Source organism: Acipenser ruthenus, chromosome 39, assembly GCF_902713425.1.
Source record: "Acipenser ruthenus chromosome 39, fAciRut3.2 maternal haplotype, whole genome shotgun sequence".
In the NCBI taxonomy this organism is placed as follows: domain Eukaryota; kingdom Metazoa; phylum Chordata; class Actinopteri; order Acipenseriformes; family Acipenseridae; genus Acipenser; species Acipenser ruthenus.
The window spans coordinates 5,914,948-5,941,669 of NC_081227.1; the positions used below are offsets into that span (position 1 = coordinate 5,914,948).

The 26,722-nt window shown below is 38.7% G+C and overlaps 2 pseudogenes; both read left to right on the plus strand.

Moving 5' to 3' along the window:
- The first annotated feature begins 393 nt into the window (after positions 1 to 393).
- On the plus strand, positions 394 to 14,316 carry LOC117397340 (uncharacterized; annotated as a pseudogene).
- Positions 14,317 to 15,050: 734 nt separating this feature from the next.
- Positions 15,051 to 26,078, plus strand: LOC131707321 (uncharacterized; annotated as a pseudogene).
- Positions 26,079 to 26,722: the final 644 nt, after the last annotated feature.

Genomic DNA, 26,722 nt, shown 5'->3' on the forward strand with positions numbered 1-26,722 from the left:
TGTATGTTCAAATAAATGCCTATCGACATTTATTTATTCATTTTGATATATATTTATGAATTAATTTCCCCCCTTCATTTTTGCATAAAATACGACTACATGTAGGAATTATTTTCCTATTAAAAACGAGGCTGGAGCATATCAATGTGTGCACCACACCGGTGCATGCAAGCCACCCAGCAAACAATCTGCTCTATGAAGGGCGAAACCCCGCCCACATTTTACATGTGGTTATTAAAATAGCTGCTTCTTTCTCTTCCTGTCATGTCTCAGCAGAATGATTTGACTGGAACTGAACTGAATTCAGACGCCGTCCCGCGATGACCGCCCCCACAGAATAAACTTTAAAAGGTAAACATTTCCTAAAACCTGACATCCAGCCACTACAGCAGTTTCTTTCATGAGCACGAAAAAGAAAATGTTTACCAAGAACATAGCAAAACTAGTTAGAAAAGACAAAAGCCCAGGAAGTGGCATGATGGTTTCTTTCACTTTTAAAAACAAACACACGGTAAATGTTTTCAATCAGTTTATGTGTTAGTAAGTTATGCAGATTGTTAGATACAGTATAGTAAAGTGCTGGTGAACAGTATTGACATACCTTTACCAACTAAGTCATGTAGAATTAATTGTGTACTGTTCCTGGGTGAAATTGATTTTAATTGATTTTGTATGCTAATATTAATAGTGTTTATGTTATTTATTAGGCCGAGCTATACAGTGTCAAACATTGGTTATTGTTAGATTTTATTTGTATTTATTATTTAATAAGACACCTTCAATGCCCTACGCTGGAGGCTGTATGGTCCTGTGGTTAAAGAAAAGGGCTTGTAACCAGGAGGTTCCTGGTTCAAATCCTGGCTCACTCACTGTGTCACTTTGAGCAAGTCACTGAACCTCCTTGTGCTCTGTCTCTCAGGTGAGACGTTGTAAGTGGCTCTGCAGCTGATGCACAGCTCACACACCCTAGTCTCTGTTAGTAGCCTTGAATAAAGGCATCTGCTAAGTAAACTAATGATAATAATACAATCATTTCCCAGATTTTTACACATGGTTTATTACATGCTTCCCTAATTTAGTATGCTTTATTCAAAACCTTGTTAACAGTCCAGTTAGTTTGCATTCTCCAATCCAGGATCCTGCCCTTCCGTTAGCTAAATAGCCATTCACCAGCTCAGTAAAGAATACAAAGAAATGAAATGAGACCTATATGACACAGTACCATAATTATACCTCTAGTATTTCTGCAGTTTTCCCATGGTTATGCATTTACCCTAGTCTACCCAGGTTTGCCATGCTTATTAATATGCTTTCCTGTACCTCACTGTGCTTTACTATGCTTACCCATGCTTTCACTGAGCTTTATTACACTTTACTATGCTTTTACTATTGGAAACGCTTATAAGAGTATAGCTATTATATGACAAGTAATATCCCTTTTTATAAACCAGCGCCCTGTGTAACACAGAATATATGCGTGAGGAATCCTGACGACAGTCAAAAACAAACATTGCTTGTGTCTGTAATATTGAACATGGGGCCACTTTCTTTCTCATATGTTTGTACTGTAATCTGCTGCAATCAAAAAGGGTTACACAGGCATGTTTCAATTGACTTGATTTCTTGTTAATACTAAAGTTCTGTGCTTCTTTCAGCAACGTTCGTCCAGCAAGTTTGAACTAAGCTTCAGCATGAGTCGATGGGAGGAAGAAGACTCGTCATGTCTCTCTGAAGAAGGTGTGTCGTCAGAGGAAGAGAATGACAATTGCACCGGGGAAGAAAATGAATACTGTACCGAGGAAGAAAGTCAAAGTTCATCAGGGGAAGATAATGAGAGCTGCGCTGAAGAAGAAAATGCTGGGTCATCCAGGGAAGAGAATGACAGCTGCACCGGGGAAGAAAATGAATACTGTACTGAGGAAGAAAGTCAAAGTTCATCAGGGGAAGATAATGAGAGCTGCGCTGAAGAAGGAAATGTTGGGTCATCCAGGGAAGAGAATGACAGCTGCACCGGGGAAGAAAATGAATACTGTACCGAGGAAGAAAGTCAAAGTTCATCAGGGGAAGATAATGAGAGCTGCGCTGAAGAAGGAAATGCTGGGTCATCCAGGGAAGAGAATGACAGCTGCACCGGGGAAGAAAATGAATACTGTACCGAGGAAGAAAGTCAAAGTTCATCAGGGGAAGATAATGAGAGCTGCGCTGAAGAAGGAAATGCTGGGTCATCCAGGGAAGAGAATGACAGCTGCACTGGGGAAGAAAATGAATACTGTACCGAGGAAGAAAGTCAATGTTCATCAGGGGAAGATAATGAGAGCTGCGCTGAAGAAGAAAATGATGGCTCATCCAGGGAAGAGAATGACAGCTGCACCGGGGTAGAAACTGAATACTGTACTGAGGAAGAAAGTCAATGTTCATCAGGGGAAGATAATGAGAGCTGCGCTGAAGAAGAAAATGATGGCTCATCCAGGGAAGAGAATGACAGCTGCACCGGGGTAGAAACTGAATACTGTACCGAGGAAGAAAATCAAAGCTCATCTGGGGAAGACAATGAAAGCTGCACAGAGGAAGACACTGAAAGCTGCACAAAGAAAGCCAGTGAAAGCAGCAACGAGGAAGACCATGAAAGCAGCGACGAGGAAGACCATGAAAGCAGCGACGAAGAAGACCATGAAAGCAGCGGTGAGGACGACAATGAAAGCTGCAACGAGGAAGTGAAAGAAAGCCATTCATCAGAGGATGATCCTTCACTTTGGAGCAACAGAAACCCAGTTCCCAAGACCCCCTACGTGATGTACCATGGGACCACAAGGAAGGCTGCTCTATCCATCATCAAGAAAGGATTCAGACCGTCGGCAGACGGCATGCTGGGCCAAGGGGTTTACGTCAGCCGAGACTTCGAGAAAGCCAGCCGGTACCCACATGGGACCCCAGAGAGGAAAAACGCTGTCCTGAAGCTTCGTGTCAACGTCGGCAGGGTTAAGAAGATAGACAGGCAGGGGCACCCCATGCAGAAGACCTGGCACCACCATGGCTACGACTCTGCCTGGGTCCCTCCCAACTGCAGGATGGTAGCGAGCGGGCTGGAGGAAGACTGCATCTGGGACCCCGACAGGATCACAGTGACGGAAGTTATCCTGCCTGACAAGTACATGCATCCTACATATTGCTGCGTTAAGATGAGCGATATCGAACTTCAGTATAAACCCAAAGGATACAAATTTCTCTTGCCTCACACCCAGAGATGTTCTAGGAGGCAGTTCAAAAGCAGTAGATTTGTGCCTTACCCCATCCGGTCTGCAGCGCGTCCATATTATAAATAATTCTTCAGCTGCCGATTGGTATTACTGTTTTGTCTTCGTTTTATATGTTATGCAAATATTTAGCTTACAATGTTGTTCTGTTAACAGCAAACGGGTTTGTGTTTGTAGAAAAAAATAGTTTTTCCAAGTTTGATAACTTACATTGTGCTTTGTCCATACATCTGTTAAAAAATGTTGAAAGAAAATCAAGTTACGTGTAAAAGGTGACTTTTTAGGTTGAAAGCTGGCCAGTTTAATTTTTTTTTTTTATGTTTTCAATTACTGTCTAAAGCTTTGCCTTTATCTAGTTTGAGAAAGTGTTTTGGTCTCCGATGTTCATGGAGGTTTCGTTACATGCTTCTGCTGTGCTGTGGGCTTCATCGCACAGTCCCACGCTAATATGCTTTCCCACCTCACTTCTAAGCTAAATGTTTACCAGACCAAAGATTGCTTTACACTGCAGCAAACAAAAGAGCAAAACACCCCTTCACAGCACAGGCACCTTGTGCAGAAGAAACGAAATCGAAAATACTTTTAATCTGTTCCATTACAACAGCTGCTTGTATTCCTGTTAGACTGGTATACAGGAGCAGCTGAGTTTACACACGCACACACACACATTTACAAAGAATGCCCTACCTATTTGTAGTTCAGTATGCAATTAATTATAATGAAAACAATGACAATTTTTAGGGACTTTGCCAGGTACAACATACACTTCTAAATACATGAAGATATTTGTGCTATTTCTATCTTGCAAACCCCACCAGTTTTCCAAAGCAGTGGACACTTTAACCATCCTAAAATCTGAAGCTTCTGTGACATGCATGAATACTGAAGGAGGGCTTTGAATCAAGATTCAGTGACTTTTTAGGAAAAGTAAGGAAGTGCAAATAAATAATGTTTCTGTACAGTTTTGCTCCCATTTAAAACTTGCAGTTTTAAAGTAAAAATAACTGGTGAGAAAGCAATAAGTAACTTCATAGAAGGACTCTTCAATGGTTCAGTCTCTGAAATCTGAAATGTGTCTTATTGTTAGGAGTGATGTTTGTTTAACTGAAAACTTTTTTCACAGCTTCATTCCTCCACAGCTCCAGGTTTTGAAAGAGTCTCTTCAGTATGTGGGCGGAAGATGACTTCACAAGCTTTTCTGATGCCAGTCTTCAGAGCTATTCTGAACCCAAAGATTGGAGGACCTATGTGATGTACCATGGAACATCACAGGATGGTGCCAGGCTAATCCAAAGGCATGGATTCAAACAGTCAGATGGCGGCATGCTGGGGCGATGTCAGCCGAGACTATAACAAGGCCAGCCGGTACCCACTCAAGTATCCAGAGAGAGAAAAGAGGGTCCTGAAGCTGAGGGTCAACGTCGGCAGGGTTAAGAAAATAGACAGGCAGGGGCACCCCATGCAGAAGACCTGGCACCACCACGGCTACGACTCTGCCTGGGTCCCTCCCAACTGTGGGATGGTAAAAAGCGGGCTGGAGGAAGACTGCATCTGGGACCCCGACAGGATCACCATTACAGAGGTTATGAATTGCCCTCCCTGTACCTATAGAGAGGAGACAGACTGCTGTAAGATTGTTTGCAAGATGTTTTTTTTCATGTTCTTAGTCTTCTTAGTCATGTTCATTTTATATATTATTACTAAAAATAAAACATAACAAGACTGTGTAACACTAAACAAGCATTGTGTGTCCGTGTGGCATTTCTCTTTAGGATTGACAGAGAACACAGGTGCTGAAGTAGAGGTGCAGACAAAAAGTAAACCTAGGCTGATTTCAAATCAAAAACTCAACTGTTGTTGACCTGCTGAACATATATCTACCTGTCCCAGACCTAACTGATTTGGGCATTGGCTTAACACATTGACACGATCAATGGGGACGTGGTCCTATTAGGGCATAGGGAAGAGAAGCAAAACAAACTCAGTTTGGCTAGCCAATGCACATTTAATGACATGACATACACAGTGCAACATGGTCAAATACAAACAGACAAAACATCACTCTGAACAGCGTGCTTTTAGGAGTAGACGAGGATGCTGTATGCCTGATTGGGCATTTTAAATTCACTAGAAAAGAGTAAAATAAATACAAACACAGAAAACTAAAAGCATTTACTGCAGTCAAAAGAAACAGGCACATGTAAGCACAGGGGATGAAGAATGTCAGTCTTTACTCCTGGTGAGAGACAGCATGCTACTCAGCTGGTAGAGCAGGTTAAAACAATGAAGTTTGATTGTATGTAGTGGAACGCCCTGGTTTTAAAACCTCAGCTGAAAAGAATAATTGTTTTGCTGCATTATCAACTGTAGGCGTGGGGGTGGGGGGTGGGCGCGGGAGGGGGGGGGACAACGTTTTAGAAAATGTCCCCACTGAATATAGACTCAAAATGGATATTTAAAACCACACCACTGCCTAAGGAGCCCTTAATACCTGAGTGATTTTCATGTTGTTGTTTTGGGGGGCGTTGCAAATTTGTCAAGTTTCAGGGAAAAAAATGCAATTTATTACCAGAGCTGTCTTTAAATATAAAAGAAAACCATTTGTTTTAAGAAACTTTCTGAAAGTCTTTATAACAAGTTAAAAAACGAGAACCTAAACGGACCTGTGATACTGTGTTCATTTAACTGATATTAGAAAATATTTAAACCAGCCTCATGTTAAGACACAATAAGAAAAATCCTAGCAGCCACTCATTTATAAAAACTGAGTGCTTACCTTGTGAAGTTCAAAGTGGCTGGTTGTTTAAAGTTAAAAGATATTTCCAGTTTCATTTCTGTGTCCATTATTCAAGAAAAGCACAATGCTATGTGAAGTTGGCTGTTTGTATTAGGAAGTTTTATTTATAGAAGGGTGTGGGAGTAAAGTTGTAAGCTGCTAGACTTCACAGTTTCCATCAGGTTGTTAAATATATAAGGATGAACACCTTACCCTAAATACCAGAGACATAGAACCACCACAAACAAGGCTGTATGGGAATTCAAAACCTTTATTCATTTGCTTTTATTTATTTATTGTTATAACAAATCAATTGCTAGTTTCATTTACATGTCAAATCTCAGTATCCATAAGCACCATAGCCAAATTTGGGCGTCTGAGGAGAACTCTCATTCTTTGGTTTCATAACCTCCATTACTTTGATCCTTTTGGGGTCCCAGATGCAGTCTTCCTCCCGCCCACTTTTTACCATCCCACAGTTGGGAGGGACCCAGGCAGAGTCGTAGCCGTGGTCGTGCCAGGTCTTCTGCATGGGGTGCCCCTGCCTGTCTATCTTCTTAACCTTGCCGACGTTGACCCTCAGTTTCAGGACCCTCCTTTCTTTATCTGGATGGTTGAGTGGGTACAGGCTGGCCTTGTTGAAGTCTCGGCTGACATAAACCCCCCGCCCCAGCATTGCCCTCTCATCTGACTGACTGAATCCGAATCTCTTGATGTTTTCAGCAGCCTCCTTTGTGGTTCCATGATACATGGTGTAGAGCTTCCCCTCTACAGGTTCTGCGTAACTCTGAAGGCAAGCTTCAACAAAAAAGGGGGAATCTTCTTCAGCCCACATGTTCATCCTGCAGCTTAGGAGAGCGATGCTTTCAAACCTGGCAGTGGAATGATCTGAGAGAACAAGGGGGCATTTTATTTAGGTATATCATTCATGTTTGTCAAGTTTCAGGGGGAGAAGTCTGGACTTTTGACCGGAGGGTTGTGTGTTCATTCCCCAGTGGGGGACACTGCTGTTGTACTCTTGAGCAAGGTATTTTACCTAGATTGCTCCAGTAAAAACCCAGCTAACTGTATGTAAAATAATAATTGTATGTAAAAAATAATGTGATATCTTGTAACAATTGTAAGTCGCCCTGGATAAGGGTGTCTGCTAAGAAATAAATAATAATAATAATGTTTAATAGCTCATTAATTGACTTATCCCCGCAGTGATTTGTACTGTACCGTACCGAATGCTTAATAAATATCATATGGTGGGTCAATAAAACAAAACATGGGAGCAATGAAAACTGTGCTAAAGGTCATATTAAAAACCTTTCAAGTGCAGCAAGACCCCTAATGTTTGAGATACTATTTATTTATTTGAAAAGTTCACCAGTTTCTTTTGATAAAAGTAGTATAACCTTTTTTTTTTTTAAAGAACCTAAAACTTTAAAAACTAGTTAAATACACTGATATTCTTTGTAATACCATTAATGAAAATGTAAACATTATTTAAATAGTATGATTTAATTAAAACACACCCACACACACACACACACACAATAGACGAAGTGAATAGCGTGCTTACCTTCTGAAGTTCAGAACAATACGTGTCAGTTTAGTAGCAGGATGCTCTTTTAAAGCTATCACGTAATTTTAAGTTTCGTTTCTACATAAATGACACCTCCTTCGTACTCCAGATTATATTTCATAGTCCACAATCCCCTCCCTATGGTCTTTTGAGTTTTACAACCTGGAATAATGATCAGCGCTCCAAATAAGTTTGTGGGTCATTGAGTAATGTACTCTCCCATTTAAACACTGTGTGGGTAAACTGTAAAATACAACATTACCTTGAAGTCACGAGCACTTCCAATAAATACAGCACATACTTTAATGCTGTTATGAGGTATGCATTAAAGAAAAGGGCTTGTAACCAGGAGGTCCCCGGTTCAAATCCCACATCAGTCACTGACTCACTGTGTGACCCTGAGCAAGTCACTTAACCTCCTTGTGCTCCGTCTTTCGGGTGAGACGTAGTTGTAAGTGACTCTGCAGCTGATGCATAGTTCACACACCCTACTCTCTGTAAGTCACCTTCGATAAAGGCGTCTGTTAAATAAACAAATAATAATAGTAACTCCTGAAAAAAAAACGCCTTTATAAAAACTAAATATGTCTTCACACACACAAAAAGTTTCACCCTGTGTGAATTTTTGTCTTATTGGAGTTAGAAATAGTAAATAAAAATATAGTGAGAGTCAATGAGAAGTCCCCACAATGCCATTCCACAGTTCCAAATGCATATTCCATTCTGTATGTGTAATATAGTGAGAGTCAATGAGAAGTCCCCACAATGCCATTCCACAGTTCCAAATGCATATTCCATTCTGTATGTGTAATATAGTGAGAGTCAATGAGAAGTCCCCGCAATGCCATTCCACAGTTCCAAATGCATATTCCATTCTGTATGTGTAATATAGTGAGAGTCAATGAGAAGTCCCCGCAATGCCATTCCACAGTTCCAAATGCATATTCCATTCTGTATGTGTAATATAGTGAGAGTCAATGAGAAGTCCCCACAATGCCATTCCACAGTTCCAAATGCATATTCCATTCTGTATGTGTAATATAGTGAGAGTCAATGAGAAGTCCCCGCAATGCCATTCCACAGTTCCAAATGCATATTCCATTCTGTATGTGTAATATAGTGAGAGTCAATGAGAAGTCCCCACAATGCCATTCCACAGTTCCAAATGCATATTCCATTCTGTATGTGTAATATAGTGAGAGTCAATGAGAAGTCCCCGCAATGCCATTCCACAGTTCCAAATGCATATTCCATTCTGTATGTGTAATATAGTGAGAGTCAATGAGAAGTCCCCGCAATGCCATTCCACAGTTCCAAATGCATATTCCATTCTGTATGTGTAATATAGTGAGAGTCAATGAGAAGTCCCCGCAATGCCATTCCACAGTTCCAAATGCATATTCCATTCTGTATGTGTAAACATATCTTGGTTTGAGGAACACATTGAAAGAATAGGCTTTAAAACACTTACGTGTGTGAGAAACATCTTTATTGACATGTACTGTGCAGTATGCTGACAGTCAGGTCTCGGTAACATAGTGAGAGAGGGGGTGTGAGAGTATGGGAATAGGGTTTCGGGGCTGAGTGCGTTATGTAACGTATACATATTTACCCTTATTTAAAAGGTTTGTGATTAAGCAGGAGAGAGGGGGTGTGTGAGAGTATGGGAATAGGGTTTCAGGGCTGAGTGAGAAGTAACGTATACACTTATTGAAAAGGCCTGCGGAATTCAAAGTGTGTTCCCCCAATTTAGACCAATCCCCACATTCATGGAACACTGTGTTTGTGACTTACTTATGTGTGTGTGTGTATATATATATATATATATATATATATATATATATATATATATATATATATATATATATATATATCCGCGCTCCCGTTAAACCGCGTACTGGGTGTTTTATGCATACACAAAATATGAATTACGTATGATATTGGTAAAGATACGCATAGCAACGTACTTATCTGTTAACTGAATTTTTGGAAGGTAACCCTATACAGTAAATACAATATTCTGCGAGTCTGGATGCTTTATATTGCTATAGCAAGGCGATCAATAAGGAATACAATATGACCGTTTATTTATAAACACACACTATGTACATGCAGGGCTTGTGTTAAGTATATATATATATATATATATATATATATATATATATATATATATATATATATATATATATATATATAATCTGCAGTGTTGCAATTATATATATTATACGTTCGGTTTCTGTGTTATTTCCTTCGCAGCCATAGTGTTTGTGGTCAATAATAATTGTTTTGTTTTTCTTGCAAGACCACGTTTTTTTGTACAGTCGTTCAAAGTAACATTACAGTTAAAATGTGAGGCTGTAGTTAATGCAGACCCCATAACAGCATTAAAGTATGTGCTGTATTTATTGGAAGTGCTCGTGACTTCAAGGTAATGTTGTATTTTACAGTTTACCCACACAGTGTTTAAATGGGAGAGTACATTACTCAATGACCCACAAACTTATTGGGAGCGCTGATCATTATTCCAGGTTGTAAAACTCAAAAGACCATGGGGAGGGGATTGTGGACTATGAAATATAATCTGGAGTACGAAGGAGGTGTCAGTTATGTAGAAACGAAACTTAAAGTTACGTGATAGCTTTAAAAGAGCATCCTGCTACTAAACTGACACGTATTGTTCTGAACTTCAGAAGGTAAGCACGCTATTCACTTCGTCTATTGTGTGTGTGTGTGTGTGTGTGTGTGTGTGTGTGTTTAAATTAGATCATACTAGTTAAATGACATTTACATTTTCATTAATGGTATTACAAAGACGATCAGTGTATTTAACCAGTTTTTAAAGTTTTAGATTCTTTTAAAAAAAGGTCACACTACTTTTATCAAAAGAAACTGGTCAACTTTTTAAATAAATAAATAAATAAATAGTATCTCAAACATTAAGGGTCTTACTGCACTTGAAAGGTTTTTAATATGACCTTTAGCTCAATTTTCATTGCTCCCATGTTTTGTTTTAATGACCCACCATACGATATTTATTAAGCATTCGGTATGGTACAGTACAAATCACTGTGGGGATAAGTAAATTAATGAGCTATTAAACATACCTAAATAAAATGCCCCCTTGTTCTCTCAGATCATTCCACTGCCAGGTTTGAAAGCATCGCTCTCCTAAACTGCAGGATGAACATGTGGGCTGAAGAAGATTCCCCCTTTTTTGTTGAAGCTTGCCTTCAGAGTTACGCAGAACCTGTAGAGGGGAAGCTCTACACCATGTACCACGGAACCACGAAGGAGCGCGCAGAATCCATCAAGAGATGCGGATTCAAACAATCACCTGATGGCATGCTGGGGCAGGGGGTCTATGTCAGCCGAGACTTTAACAAGGCCAGCCGGTACCCACTCAACCGTCCAGATAAAGAAAGGAGGGTCCTGAAACTGAGGGTCAACGTCGGCAAGGTTAAGAAGATAGACTGTCAGGGGCACCCCATGCAGAAGACCTGGCACGACTACGGCTACGACACTGCCTGGGTCCCTCCCGGCTGCGGGATGGTATCGAGCGGGCTGGAGGAAGACTGCATCTGGGACCCCAAAAGGATCAAAGTAATGGAGGTTATGAAACCGAAGAATGAGAGTTCTCCTCAGATGCCCAAATTTGGCTACGGTGCTTATGGATACTGAGATTTGACATGTAAATGAAACTAGCAATTGATTTGTTATAACAATAAATAAATACAAAGCAAATGAATAAAGGTTTTGAATTCCCATACAGCCTTGTTTGTGGTGGTTCTACATCTCTGGTATTTAGGGTAAGGTGTTCATCCTTATATATTTAACAACCTGATGGAAACTGTGAAGTCTAGCAGCTTAGAACTTTACTCCCACACCCTTCTATAAATAAAACTTCCTAATACAAACAGCCAACTTCACATAGCATTGTGCTTTTCTTGAATAATGGACACAGAAATGAAACCTGAAATATCTTTTAACTTTAAACAACCAGCCACTTTGAACTTCACAAGGTAAGCACTCAGTTTTTATAAATGAGTGGCTGCTAAGATTTTTCTTATTGTGTCTTAACATGAGGCTGGTTTAAATATTTTCTAATATCAGTTAAATGAACACAGTATCACAGGTCCGTTTAGGTTCTTGTTTTTTAACTTGTTATAAAGAGTTTCAGAAAGTTTCTTAAAACAAATGGTTTTCTCTTATGTTTAAAGACAGCTCTGGTAATAAATTGCATTTTTTTCCCTGAAACTTGACAAATTTGCAATGCCCCCCAAAACAACACCATGAAAATCACTCAGATATTAAGGGCTCCTTAAGCAGTTGTGTGGTTTTAAAAATCAATTTTGAGTCTTTATTCAGTACAATTTTTACAGCTATTGGACAGATGAACTGTACTCTGAAAGCAACACTATACAGACCCTTTCTTTGCTGAACAAAGACCTTTTCCTGTTAGAACTGCACTTAACACAAGCAGAGCCATCTTGTGTCACTGAAATTAGAATCGAAACCAGACAAAAACTTCAGCTGGGCGGGAGGGGCACACAAACAGCCAACTTCAGATAGCATTCTCCTTTTCTTGAATAACGGTCTACAGAAATTAAACCTGAAATATCTTTTAACTTTAAACAAGCAGCCACTTTGTACTTCACAAGGTAAGCACTCTGAGTTTTATAATTAAGGGCTGTTAGGGACTGTGGTGTAATCTATTACTATGCTATTGTGTTTTTCTTCTTCTTCTACTTCTTCTTACTGTGTCTAACATGATGCTGTTTAAAATATGTTATAATATCAGTTAAATGGACACAGTATCACAGGTTGGTTTACGTTATCGTTATCTAACTTGTTATAAAGAGTATCAGAAAGTTTCTTAAATGCCCCCCAAAATAAAAACATGAAACTCTCTCAGAGACATTTTCTTTGCTGAACAAAGACCTTTTCCTGTTAGAACTGCACCTAACACAAGCAGAGCCATCTTGCATCACTCAGATTGCAATCGAAACTCTATTTGGTTTTGTTTTTTGGTTACGGTACTTTAAAATCTCCTGCTTGGCTACATTTGTGTCTAGTTTCACAGAACTTGATTGATACTAACCTTGGATTACTTTACCCAGAATAACATTAGATAGTTCAAGATTAGTGCTGATCTAGGTCTGTGAAATCAGCCATGAGTGTATTTGAGTGAGATATTGAATTTTTTTTTTTTTTTTTTTTTACACAGGTTTGTTCAGCCCATTTTACAACAAACTTCATCTTCTTTGATTACACTTTATTTTACAGACTCACTATTAACATGTATTCAGTGTGAATGAAGCCATAATCACTAATCAATTAGGGTTCAATAGCTCATCGGGATTGGTTCATAATGAGCTGTTTGACAAACAGGATTTGGTTATTCATGGTTTACTCTTTCTGCAATAACTTTACAGTAAGACTAGTAATTAAACAGTTTCAATGTCTTATACTGAAACATAAATACCGTAGTGTGCTAATGTATTAGAACATCTCATTGCTTGTGTAGTTTTGATTTGTTGTGCATATGAAATCAAACCGATGTAACTGAAAATCTTGGAACATTGTCAAAATAGAAAAATTAGTGATTGTCTAATTTAATTGATGACTTTAATAGGCCACACATGCAATACATTTAAAATAGTGAGAGAAAAGGAACACATAGCCACAAATGGTTAAATGCATGAGACTTTTTAGAAGTTGTTTAAGATGTCTAATTAAAACACAAAGTGGTTTTCAAGCAGGTAGCTATATAAAGGATCTAAATGTCAAATGATTTAATTATTTTGGCGCCTAAGGATGCAGGAAATGGGCGTGCTGGCGGTGCAGCCGAACCCACAACTGTTCTCTTGTTAACGTATGAGCCGTGTATAGTTGATCTGCCAGTCTGTCTGTCATATTGCCGTGAATTTTCATTGCTCCCATGTTTTGTTTTAATGACCCACCATACGATATTTATTAAGCATTCGGTATGGTACAGTACAAATCACTGTGGGGATAAGTAAATTAATGAGCTATTAAACATACCTAAATAAAATGCCCCCTTGTTCTCTCAGATCATTCCACTGCCAGGTTTGAAAGCATCGCTCTCCTAAACTGCAGGATGAACATGTGGGCTGAAGAAGATTCCCCCTTTTTTGTTGAAGCTTGCCTTCAGAGTTACGCAGAACCTGTAGAGGGGAAGCTCTACACCATGTACCACGGAACCACGAAGGAGCGCGCAGAATCCATCAAGAGATGCGGATTCAGACAATCACCTGATGGCATGCTGGGGCAGGGGGTCTATGTCAGCCGAGACTTTAACAAGGCCAGCCGGTACCCACTCAACCGTCCAGATAAAGAAAGGAGGGTCCTGAAACTGAGGGTCAACGTCGGCAAGGTTAAGAAGATAGACTGTCAGGGGCACCCCATGCAGTAGACCTGGCACGACCAAGGCTACGACACTGCCTGGGTCCCTCCCGGCTGCGGGATGGTATCGAGCGGGCTGGAGGAAGACTGCATCTGGGACCCCAACAGGATCAAAGTAATGGAGGTTATGAAACCGAAGAATGAGAGTTCTCCTCAGATGCCCAAATTTGGCTACGCTGCTTATAGATACTGAGATTTGACATGTAAATGAAACTAGCAATTGATTTGTTATAACAATAAATAAATACAAAGCAAATGAATAAAGGTTTTGAATTCCCATACAGCCTTGTTTGTGGTGGTTCTACATCTCTGGTATTTAGGGTAAGGTGTGCATCCTTATATATTTAACAACCTGATGGAAACTGTGAAGTCTAGCAGCTTAGAACTTTACTCCCACACCCTTCTATAAATTAAACTTCCTAATACAAACAGCCAACTTCACATAGCATTGTGCTTTTCTTGAATAATGGACACAGAAATGAAACCTGAAATATCTTTTAACTTTAAACAACCAGCCACTTTGAACTTCACAAGGTAAGCACTCAGTTTTTATAAATGAGTGGCTGCTAGGATTTTTCTTATTGTGTCTTAACATGAGGCTGGTTTAAATATTTTCTAATATCAGTTAAATGAACACAGTATCACAGGTCCGTTTAGGTTCTTGTTTTTTAACTTGTTATAAAGAGTTTCAGAAAGTTTCTTAAAACAAATGGTTTTCTCTTATGTTTAAAGACAGCTCTGGTAATAAATTGCATTTTTTTCCCTGAAACTTGACAAATTTGCAATGCCCCCCAAAACAACACCATGAAAATCACTCAGATATTAAGGGCTCCTTAAGCAGTTGTGTGGTTTTAAAAATCAATTTTGAGTCTTTATTCAGTACAATTTTTACAGCTATTGGACAGATGAACTGTACTCTGAAAGCAACACTATACAGACCCTTTCTTTGCTGAACAAAGACCTTTTCCTGTTAGAACTGCACTTAACACAAGCAGAGCCATCTTGTGTCACTGAAATTAGAATCGAAACCAGACAAAAACTTCAGCTGGGCGGGAGGGGCACACAAACAGCCAACTTCAGATAGCATTCTCCATTTCTTGAATAACGGTCTACAGAAATTAAACCTGAAATATCTTTTAACTTTAAACAAGCAGCCACTTTGTACTTCACAAGGTAAGCACTCTGAGTTTTATAATTAAGGGCTGTTAGGGACTGTGGTGTAATCTATTACTATGCTATTGTGTTTTTCTTCTTCTTCTACTTCTTCTTACTGTGTCTAACATGATGCTGTTTAAAATATGTTATAATATCAGTTAAATGGACACAGTATCACAGGTTGGTTTACGTTATCGTTATCTAACTTGTTATAAAGAGTATCAGAAAGTTTCTTAAATGCCCCCCAAAATAAAAACATGAAACTCTCTCAGAGACATTTTCTTTGCTGAACAAAGACCTTTTCCTGTTAGAACTGCACCTAACACAAGCAGAGCCGTCTTGCATCACTTAGATTGCAATCGAAACTCTATTTGGTTTTGTTTTTTGGTTACGGTACTTTAAAATCTCCTGCTTGGCTACATTTGTGTCTAGTTTCACAGAACTTGATTGATACTAACCTTGGATTACTTTACCCAGAATAACATTAGATAGTTCAAGATTAGTGCTGATCTAGGTCTGTGAAATCAGCCATGAGTGTATTTGAGTGAGATATTGAATTTTTTTTTTTTTTTTTTTTTACACAGGTTTGTTCAGCCCATTTTACAACAAACTTCATCTTCTTTGATTACACTTTATTTTACAGACTCACTATTAACATGTATTCAGTGTGAATGAAGCCATAATCACTAATCAATTAGGGTTCAATAGCTCATCGGGATTGGTTCATAATGAGCTGTTTGACAAACAGGATTTGGTTATTCATGGTTTACTCTTTCTGCAATAACTTTACAGTAAGACTAGTAATTAAACAGTTTCAATGTCTTATACTGAAACATAAATACCGTAGTGTGCTAATGTATTAGAACATCTCATTGCTTGTGTAGTTTTGATTTGTTGTGCATATGAAATCAAACCGATGTAACTGAAAATCTTGGAACATTGTCAAAATAGAAAAATTAGTGATTGTCTAATTTAATTGATGACTTTAATAGGCCACACATGCAATACATTTAAAATAGTGAGAGAAAAGGAACACATAGCCACAAATGGTTAAATGCATGAGACTTTTTAGAAGTTGTTTAAGATGTCTAATTAAAACACAAAGTGGTTTTCAAGCAGGTAGCTATATAAAGGATCTAAATGTCAAATGATTTAATTATTTTGGCGCCTAAGGATGCAGGAAATGGGCGTGCTGGCGGTGCAGCCGAACCCACAACTGTTCTCTTGTTAACGTATGAGCCGTGTATAGTTGATCTGCCAGTCTGTCTGTCATATTGCCGTGAATTTTCATTGCTCCCATGTTTTGTTTTAATGACCCACCATACGATATTTATTAAGCATTCGGTATGGTACAGTACAAATCACTGTGGGGATAAGTAAATTAATGAGCTATTAAACATACCTAAATAAAATGCCCCCTTGTTCTCTCAGATCATTCCACTGCCAGGTTTGAAAGCATCGCTCTCCTAAACTGCAGGATGAACATGTGGGCTGAAGAAGATTCCCCCTTTTTTGTTGAAGCTTGCCTTCAGAGTTACGCAGAACCTGTAGAGGGGAAGCTCTACACCATGTACCACGGAACCACGAAGGAGCGCGCAGAATCCATCAAGAGATGCGGATTCAGACAATCACCTGATGGCATGCTGGGGCAGGGGGTCTATGTCAGCCGAGACTTTAACAAGGCCAGCCGGTACCCACTCAACCGTCCAGATAAAGAAAGGAGGGTCCTGAAACTGAGGGTCAACGTCGGCAAGGTTAAGAAGATAGACTGTCAGGGGCACCCCATGCAGTAGACCTGGCACGACCAAGGCTACGACACTGCCTGGGTCCCTCCCGGCTGCGGGATGGTATCGAGCGGGCTGGAGGAAGACTGCATCTGGGACCCCAAAAGGATCAAAGTAATGGAGGTTATGAAACCGAAGAATGAGAGTTCTCCTCAGATGCCCAAATTTGGCTACGCTGCTTATAGATACTGAGATTTGACATGTAAATGAAACTAGCAATTGATTTGTTATAACAATAAATAAATACAAAGCAAATGAATAAAGGTTTTGAATTCCCAAACAGCCTTGTTTGTGGTGGTTCTACATCTCTGGTATTTAGGGTAAGGTGTGCATCCTTATATATTTAACAACCTGATGGAAACTGTGAAGTCTAGCAGCTTAGAACTTTACTCCCACACCCTTCTATAAATTAAACTTCCTAATACAAACAGCCAACTTCACATAGCATTGTGCTTTTCTTGAATAATGGACACAGAAATGAAACCTGAAATATCTTTTAACTTTAAACAACCAGCCACTTTGAACTTCACAAGGTAAGCACTCAGTTTTTATAAATGAGTGGCTGCTAGGATTTTTCTTATTGTGTCTTAACATGAGGCTGGTTTAAATATTTTCTAATATCAGTTAAATGAACACAGTATCACAGGTCCGTTTAGGTTCTCGTTTTTTTACTTGTTATAAAGAGTTTCAGAAAGTTTCTTAAAACAAATGGTTTTCTTTTATATTTAAAGACAGCTCTGGTAATAAATTGCATTTTTTTCCTTGAAACTTGACAAATTTGCAATGCCCCCCAAAACAACACCATGAAAATCATTCAGATATTAAGGGTTCCTTAAGAAGTTGTGTGGTTTTAAAAATCAATGTTGAGTCTTTATTCAGTACAATTTTTACAGCTATTGGACAGATGAACTGTACTCTGAAAGCAACATTATACAGACCCTTTCTTTGCTGAACAAAGACCTTTTCCTGTTAGAACTGCACTTAACACAAGCAGAGCCATCTTGTGTCACTGAAATTAGAATCGAAACCAGACAAAAACTTCAGCTGGGCGGGAGGGGCACACAAACAGCCAACTTCAGATAGCATTCTCCTTTTCTTGAATAACGGTCTACAGAAATTAAACCTGAAATATCTTTTAACTTTAAACAAGCAGCCACTTTGTACTTCACAAGGTAAGCACTCTGAGTTTAATAATTAGGGGCTGTTAGGGACTGTGGTGTAATCTATTACTATGCTATTGTGTTTTTCTTCTTCTTCTTCTTCTTCTTCTTCTTACTGTGTCTAACATGATGCTGTTTAAAATATGTTATAATATCAGTTAAATGGACACAGTATCACAGGTCGGTTTACGTTATCGTTATCTAACTTGTTATAAAGAGTATCAGAAAGTTTCTTAAATGCCCCCCAAAATAAAAACATGAAACTCTCTCAGAGACATTTTCTTTGCTGAACAAAGACCTTTTCCTGTTAGAACTGCACCTAACACAAGCAGAGCCGTCTTGCATCACTTAGATTGCAATCGAAACTCTATTTGGTTTTGTTTTTTGGTTACGGTACTTTAAAATCTCCTGCTTGGCTACATTTGTGTCTAGTTTCACAGAACTTGATTGATACTAACCTTGGATTACTTTACCCAGAATAACATTAGATAGTTCAAGATTAGTGCTGATCTAGGTCTGTGAAATCAGCCATGAGTGTATTTGAGTGAGATATTGAATTTTTTTTTTTTTTTTTTTTTTTACACAGGTTTGTTCAGCCCATTTTACAACAAACTTCATCTTCTTTGATTACACTTTATTTTACAGACTCATTATTAACATGTATTCAGTGTGAATGAAGCCATAATCACTAATCAATTAGGGTTCAATAGCTCATCGGGATTGGTTCATAATGAGCTGTTTGACAAACAGGATTTGGTTATTCATGGTTTACTCTTTCTGCAATAACTTTACAGTAAGACTAGTAATTAAACAGTTTCAATGTCTAATACTGAAACATAAATACCGTAGTGTGCTAATGTATTAGAACATCTCATTGCTTGTGTAGTTTTGATTTGTTGTGCATATGAAATCAAACCGATGTAACTGAAAATCTTGGAACATTGTCAAAATAGGCAAATTAGTGATTGTCTAATTTAATTGATGACTTCAATAGGCCACACATGCAATACATTTAAAATAGTGAGAGAAAAGGAACACATAGCCACAAATGGTTAAATGCATGAGACTTTTTAGAAGTTGTTTAAGATGTCTAATTAAAACACAAAGTGGTTTTCAAGCAGGTAGCTATATAAAGGATCTAAATGTCAAATGATTTAATTATTTTGGCGCCTAAGGATGCAGGAAATGGGCGTGCTGGCGGTGCAGCCGAACCCACAACTGTTCTCTTGTTAACGTATGAGCCGTGTATAGTTGATCTGCCAGTCTGTCTGTCATATTGCCGTGAATTTTCATTGCTCCCATGTTTTGTTTTAATGACCCACCATACGATATTTATTAAGCATTCGGTATGGTACAGTACAAATCACTGTGGGGATAAGTAAATTAATGAGCTATTAAACATACCTAAATAAAATGCCCCCTTGTTCTCTCAGATCATTCCACTGCCAGGTTTGAAAGCATCGCTCTCCTAAACTGCAGGATGAACATGTGGGCTGAAGAAGATTCCCCCTTTTTTGTTGAAGCTTGCCTTCAGAGTTACGCAGAACCTGTAGAGGGGAAGCTCTACACCATGTACCACGGAACCACGAAGGAGCGCGCAGAATCCATCAAGAGATGCGGATTCAGACAATCACCTGATGGCATGCTGGGGCAGGGGGTCTATGTCAGCCGAGACTTTAACAAGGCCAGCCGGTACCCACTCAACCGTCCAGATAAAGAAAGGAGGGTCCTGAAACTGAGGGTCAACGTCGGCAAGGTTAAGAAGATAGACTGTCAGGGGCACCCCATGCAGTAGACCTGGCACGACCAAGGCTACGACACTGCCTGGGTCCCTCCCGGCTGCGGGATGGTATCGAGCGGGCTGGAGGAAGACTGCATCTGGGACCCCAACAGGATCAAAGTAATGGAGGTTATGAAACCGAAGAATGAGAGTTCTCCTCAGATGCCCAAATTTGGCTACGCTGCTTATAGATACTGAGATTTGACATGTAAATGAAACTAGCAATTGATTTGTTATAACAATAAATAAATACAAAGCAAATGAATAAAGGTTTTGAATTCCCAAACAGCCTTGTTTGTGGTGGTTCTACATCTCTGGTATTTAGGGTAAGGTGTGCATCCTTATATATTTAACAACCTGATGGAAACTGTGAAGTCTAGCAGCTTAGAACTTTACTCCCACACCCTTCTATAAATTAAACTTCCTAATACAAACAGCCAACTTCACATAGCATTGTGCTTTTCTTGAATAATGGACACAGAAATGAAACCTGAAATATCTTTTAACTTTAAACAACCAGCCACTTTGAACTTCACAAGGTAAGCACTCAGTTTTTATAAATGAGTGGCTGCTAGGATTTTTCTTATTGTGTCTTAACATGAGGCTGGTTTAAATATTTTCTAATATCAGTTAAATGAACACAGTATCACAGGTCCGTTTAGGTTCTCGTTTTTTTACTTGTTATAAAGAGTTTCAGAAAGTTTCTTAAAACAAATGGTTTTCTTTTATATTTAAAGACAGCTCTGGTAATAAATTGCATTTTTTTCCTTGAAACTTGACAAATTTGCAATGCCCCCCAAAACAACACCATGAAAATCATTCAGATATTAAGGGTTCCTTAAGAAGTTGTGTGGTTTTAAAAATCAATGTTGAGTCTTTATTCAGTACAATTTTTACAGCTATTGGACAGATGAACTGTACTCTGAAAGCAACATTATACAGACCCTTTCTTTGCTGAACAAAGACCTTTTCCTGTTAGAACTGCACTTAACACAAGCAGAGCCATCTTGTGTCACTGAAATTAGAATCGAAACCAGACAAAAACTTCAGCTGGGCGGGAGGGGCACACAAACAGCCAACTTCAGATAGCATTCTCCTTTTCTTGAATAACGGTCTACAGAAATTAAACCTGAAATATCTTTTAACTTTAAACAAGCAGCCACTTTGTACTTCACAAGGTAAGCACTCTGAGTTTAATAATTAGGGGCTGTTAGGGACTGTGGTGTAATCTATTACTATGCTATTGTGTTTTTCTTCTTCTTCTTCTTCTTCTTCTTCTTACTGTGTCTAACATGATGCTGTTTAAAATATGTTATAATATCAGTTAAATGGACACAGTATCACAGGTCGGTTTACGTTATCGTTATCTAACTTGTTATAAAGAGTATCAGAAAGTTTCTTAAATGCCCCCCAAAATAAAAACATGAAACTCTCTCAGAGACATTTTCTTTGCTGAACAAAGACCTTTTCCTGTTAGAACTGCACCTAACACAAGCAGAGCCGTCTTGCATCACTTAGATTGCAATCGAAACTCTATTTGGTTTTGTTTTTTGGTTACGGTACTTTAAAATCTCCTGCTTGGCTACATTTGTGTCTAGTTTCACAGAACTTGATTGATACTAACCTTGGATTACTTTACCCAGAATAACATTAGATAGTTCAAGATTAGTGCTGATCTAGGTCTGTGAAATCAGCCATGAGTGTATTTGAGTGAGATATTGAATTTTTTTTTTTTTTTTTTTTTTTACACAGGTTTGTTCAGCCCATTTTACAACAAACTTCATCTTCTTTGATTACACTTTATTTTACAGACTCATTATTAACATGTATTCAGTGTGAATGAAGCCATAATCACTAATCAATTAGGGTTCAATAGCTCATCGGGATTGGTTCATAATGAGCTGTTTGACAAACAGGATTTGGTTATTCATGGTTTACTCTTTCTGCAATAACTTTACAGTAAGACTAGTAATTAAACAGTTTCAATGTCTAATACTGAAACATAAATACCGTAGTGTGCTAATGTATTAGAACATCTCATTGCTTGTGTAGTTTTGATTTGTTGTGCATATGAAATCAAACCGATGTAACTGAAAATCTTGGAACATTGTCAAAATAGGCAAATTAGTGATTGTCTAATTTAATTGATGACTTCAATAGGCCACACATGCAATACATTTAAAATAGTGAGAGAAAAGGAACACATAGCCACAAATGGTTAAATGCATGAGACTTTTTAGAAGTTGTTTAAGATGTCTAATTAAAACACAAAGTGGTTTTCAAGCAGGTAGCTATATAAAGGATCTAAATGTCAAATGATTTAATTATTTTGGCGCCTAAGGATGCAGGAAATGGGCGTGCTGGCGGTGCAGCCGAACCCACAACTGTTCTCTTGTTAACGTATGAGCCGTGTATAGTTGATCTGCCAGTCTGTCTGTCATATTGCCGTGAATTTTCATTGCTCCCATGTTTTGTTTTAATGACCCACCATACGATATTTATTAAGCATTCGGTATGGTACAGTACAAATCACTGTGGGGATAAGTAAATTAATGAGCTATTAAACATACCTAAATAAAATGCCCCCTTGTTCTCTCAGATCATTCCACTGCCAGGTTTGAAAGCATCGCTCTCCTAAACTGCAGGATGAACATGTGGGCTGAAGAAGATTCCCCCTTTTTTGTTGAAGCTTGCCTTCAGAGTTACGCAGAACCTGTAGAGGGGAAGCTCTACACCATGTACCACGGAACCACGAAGGAGCGCGCAGAATCCATCAAGAGATGCGGATTCAGACAATCACCTGATGGCATGCTGGGGCAGGGGGTCTATGTCAGCCGAGACTTTAACAAGGCCAGCCGGTACCCACTCAACCGTCCAGATAAAGAAAGGAGGGTCCTGAAACTGAGGGTCAACGTCGGCAAGGTTAAGAAGATAGACTGTCAGGGGCACCCCATGCAGTAGACCTGGCACGACCAAGGCTACGACACTGCCTGGGTCCCTCCCGGCTGCGGGATGGTATCGAGCGGGCTGGAGGAAGACTGCATCTGGGACCCCAACAGGATCAAAGTAATGGAGGTTATGAAACCGAAGAATGAGAGTTCTCCTCAGATGCCCAAATTTGGCTACGCTGCTTATAGATACTGAGATTTGACATGTAAATGAAACTAGCAATTGATTTGTTATAACAATAAATAAATACAAAGCAAATGAATAAAGGTTTTGAATTCCCAAACAGCCTTGTTTGTGGTGGTTCTACATCTCTGGTATTTAGGGTAAGGTGTGCATCCTTATATATTTAACAACCTGATGGAAACTGTGAAGTCTAGCAGCTTAGAACTTTACTCCCACACCCTTCTATAAATTAAACTTCCTAATACAAACAGCCAACTTCACATAGCATTGTGCTTTTCTTGAATAATGGACACAGAAATGAAACCTGAAATATCTTTTAACTTTAAACAACCAGCCACTTTGAACTTCACAAGGTAAGCACTCAGTTTTTATAAATGAGTGGCTGCTAGGATTTTTCTTATTGTGTCTTAACATGAGGCTGGTTTAAATATTTTCTAATATCAGTTAAATGAACACAGTATCACAGGTCCGTTTAGGTTCTCGTTTTTTTACTTGTTATAAAGAGTTTCAGAAAGTTTCTTAAAACAAATGGTTTTCTTTTATATTTAAAGACAGCTCTGGTAATAAATTGCATTTTTTTCCTTGAAACTTGACAAATTTGCAATGCCCCCCAAAACAACACCATGAAAATCATTCAGATATTAAGGGTTCCTTAAGAAGTTGTGTGGTTTTAAAAATCAATGTTGAGTCTTTATTCAGTACAATTTTTACAGCTATTGGACAGATGAACTGTACTCTGAAAGCAACATTATACAGACCCTTTCTTTGCTGAACAAAGACCTTTTCCTGTTAGAACTGCACTTAACACAAGCAGAGCCATCTTGTGTCACTGAAATTAGAATCGAAACCAGACAAAAACTTCAGCTGGGCGGGAGGGGCACACAAACAGCCAACTTCAGATAGCATTCTCCTTTTCTTGAATAACGGTCTACAGAAATTAAACCTGAAATATCTTTTAACTTTAAACAAGCAGCCACTTTGTACTTCACAAGGTAAGCACTCTGAGTTTAATAATTAGGGGCTGTTAGGGACTGTGGTGTAATCTATTACTATGCTATTGTGTTTTTCTTCTTCTTCTTCTTCTTCTTCTTCTTACTGTGTCTAACATGATGCTGTTTAAAATATGTTATAATATCAGTTAAATGGACACAGTATCACAGGTCGGTTTACGTTATCGTTATCTAACTTGTTATAAAGAGTATCAGAAAGTTTCTTAAATGCCCCCCAAAATAAAAACATGAAACTCTCTCAGAGACATTTTCTTTGCTGAACAAAGACCTTTTCCTGTTAGAACTGCACCTAACACAAGCAGAGCCGTCTTGCATCACTTAGATTGCAATCGAAACTCTATTTGGTTTTGTTTTTTGGTTACGGTACTTTAAAATCTCCTGCTTGGCTACATTTGTGTCTAGTTTCACAGAACTTGATTGATACTAACCTTGGATTACTTTACCCAGAATAACATTAGATAGTTCAAGATTAGTGCTGATCTAGGTCTGTGAAATCAGCCATGAGTGTATTTGAGTGAGATATTGAATTTTTTTTTTTTTTTTTTTTTTTACACAGGTTTGTTCAGCCCATTTTACAACAAACTTCATCTTCTTTGATTACACTTTATTTTACAGACTCATTATTAACATGTATTCAGTGTGAATGAAGCCATAATCACTAATCAATTAGGGTTCAATAGCTCATCGGGATTGGTTCATAATGAGCTGTTTGACAAACAGGATTTGGTTATTCATGGTTTACTCTTTCTGCAATAACTTTACAGTAAGACTAGTAATTAAACAGTTTCAATGTCTAATACTGAAACATAAATACCGTAGTGTGCTAATGTATTAGAACATCTCATTGCTTGTGTAGTTTTGATTTGTTGTGCATATGAAATCAAACCGATGTAACTGAAAATCTTGGAACATTGTCAAAATAGGCAAATTAGTGATTGTCTAATTTAATTGATGACTTCAATAGGCCACACATGCAATACATTTAAAATAGTGAGAAAAAAGGAACACATAGCCACAAATGGTTAAATGCATAAGACTTTTTAGAAGTTGTTTAAGATGTCTAATTAAAACACAAAGTGGTTTTCAAGCAGGTAGCTATATAAAGGATCTAAATGTCAAATGATTTAATTATTTTGGCGCCTAAGGATGCAGGAAATGGGCGTGCTGGCGGTGCAGCCGAACCCACAACTGTTCTCTTGTTAACGTATGAGCCGTGTATAGTTGATCTGCCAGTCTGTCTGTCATATTGCCGTGAATTTTCATTGCTCCCATGTTTTGTTTTAATGACCCACCATACGATATTTATTAAGCATTCGGTATGGTACAGTACAAATCACTGTGGGGATAAGTAAATTAATGAGCTATTAAACATACCTAAATAAAATGCCCCCTTGTTCTCTCAGATCATTCCACTGCCAGGTTTGAAAGCATCGCTCTCCTAAACTGCAGGATGAACATGTGGGCTGAAGAAGATTCCCCCTTTTTTGTTGAAGCTTGCCTTCAGAGTTACGCAGAACCTGTAGAGGGGAAGCTCTACACCATGTACCACGGAACCACGAAGGAGCGCGCAGAATCCATCAAGAGATGCGGATTCAAACAATCACCTGATGGCATGCTGGGGCAGGGGGTCTATGTCAGCCGAGACTTTAACAAGGCCAGCCGGTACCCACTCAACCGTCCAGATAAAGAAAGGAGGGTCCTGAAACTGAGGGTCAACGTCGGCAAGGTTAAGAAGATAGACTGTCAGGGGCACCCCATGCAGAAGACCTGGCACGACTACGGCTACGACACTGCCTGGGTCCCTCCCGGCTGCGGGATGGTATCGAGCGGGCTGGAGGAAGACTGCATCTGGGACCCCAAAAGGATCAAAGTAATGGAGGTTATGAAACCGAAGAATGAGAGTTCTCCTCAGATGCCCAAATTTGGCTACGGTGCTTATGGATACTGAGATTTGACATGTAAATGAAACTAGCAATTGATTTGTTATAACAATAAATAAATACAAAGCAAATGAATAAAGGTTTTGAATTCCCATACAGCCTTGTTTGTGGTGGTTCTACATCTCTGGTATTTAGGGTAAGGTGTTCATCCTTATATATTTAACAACCTGATGGAAACTGTGAAGTCTAGCAGCTTAGAACTTTACTCCCACACCCTTCTATAAATAAAACTTCCTAATACAAACAGCCAACTTCACATAGCATTGTGCTTTTCTTGAATAATGGACACAGAAATGAAACCTGAAATATCTTATAACTTTAAACAACCAGCCACTTTGAACTTCACAAGGTAAGCACTCAGTTTTTATAAATGAGTGGCTGCTAAGATTTTTCTTATTGTGTCTTAACATGAGGCTGGTTTAAATATTTTCTAATATCAGTTAAATGAACACAGTATCACAGGTCCGTTTAGGTTCTTGTTTTTTAACTTGTTATAAAGAGTTTCAGAAAGTTTCTTAAAACAAATGGTTTTCTCTTATGTTTAAAGACAGCTCTGGTAATAAATTGCATTTTTTTCCCTGAAACTTGACAAATTTGCAATGCCCCCCAAAACAACACCATGAAAATCACTCAGATATTAAGGGCTCCTTAAGCAGTTGTGTGGTTTTAAAAATCAATTTTGAGTCTTTATTCAGTACAATTTTTACAGCTATTGGACAGATGAACTGTACTCTGAAA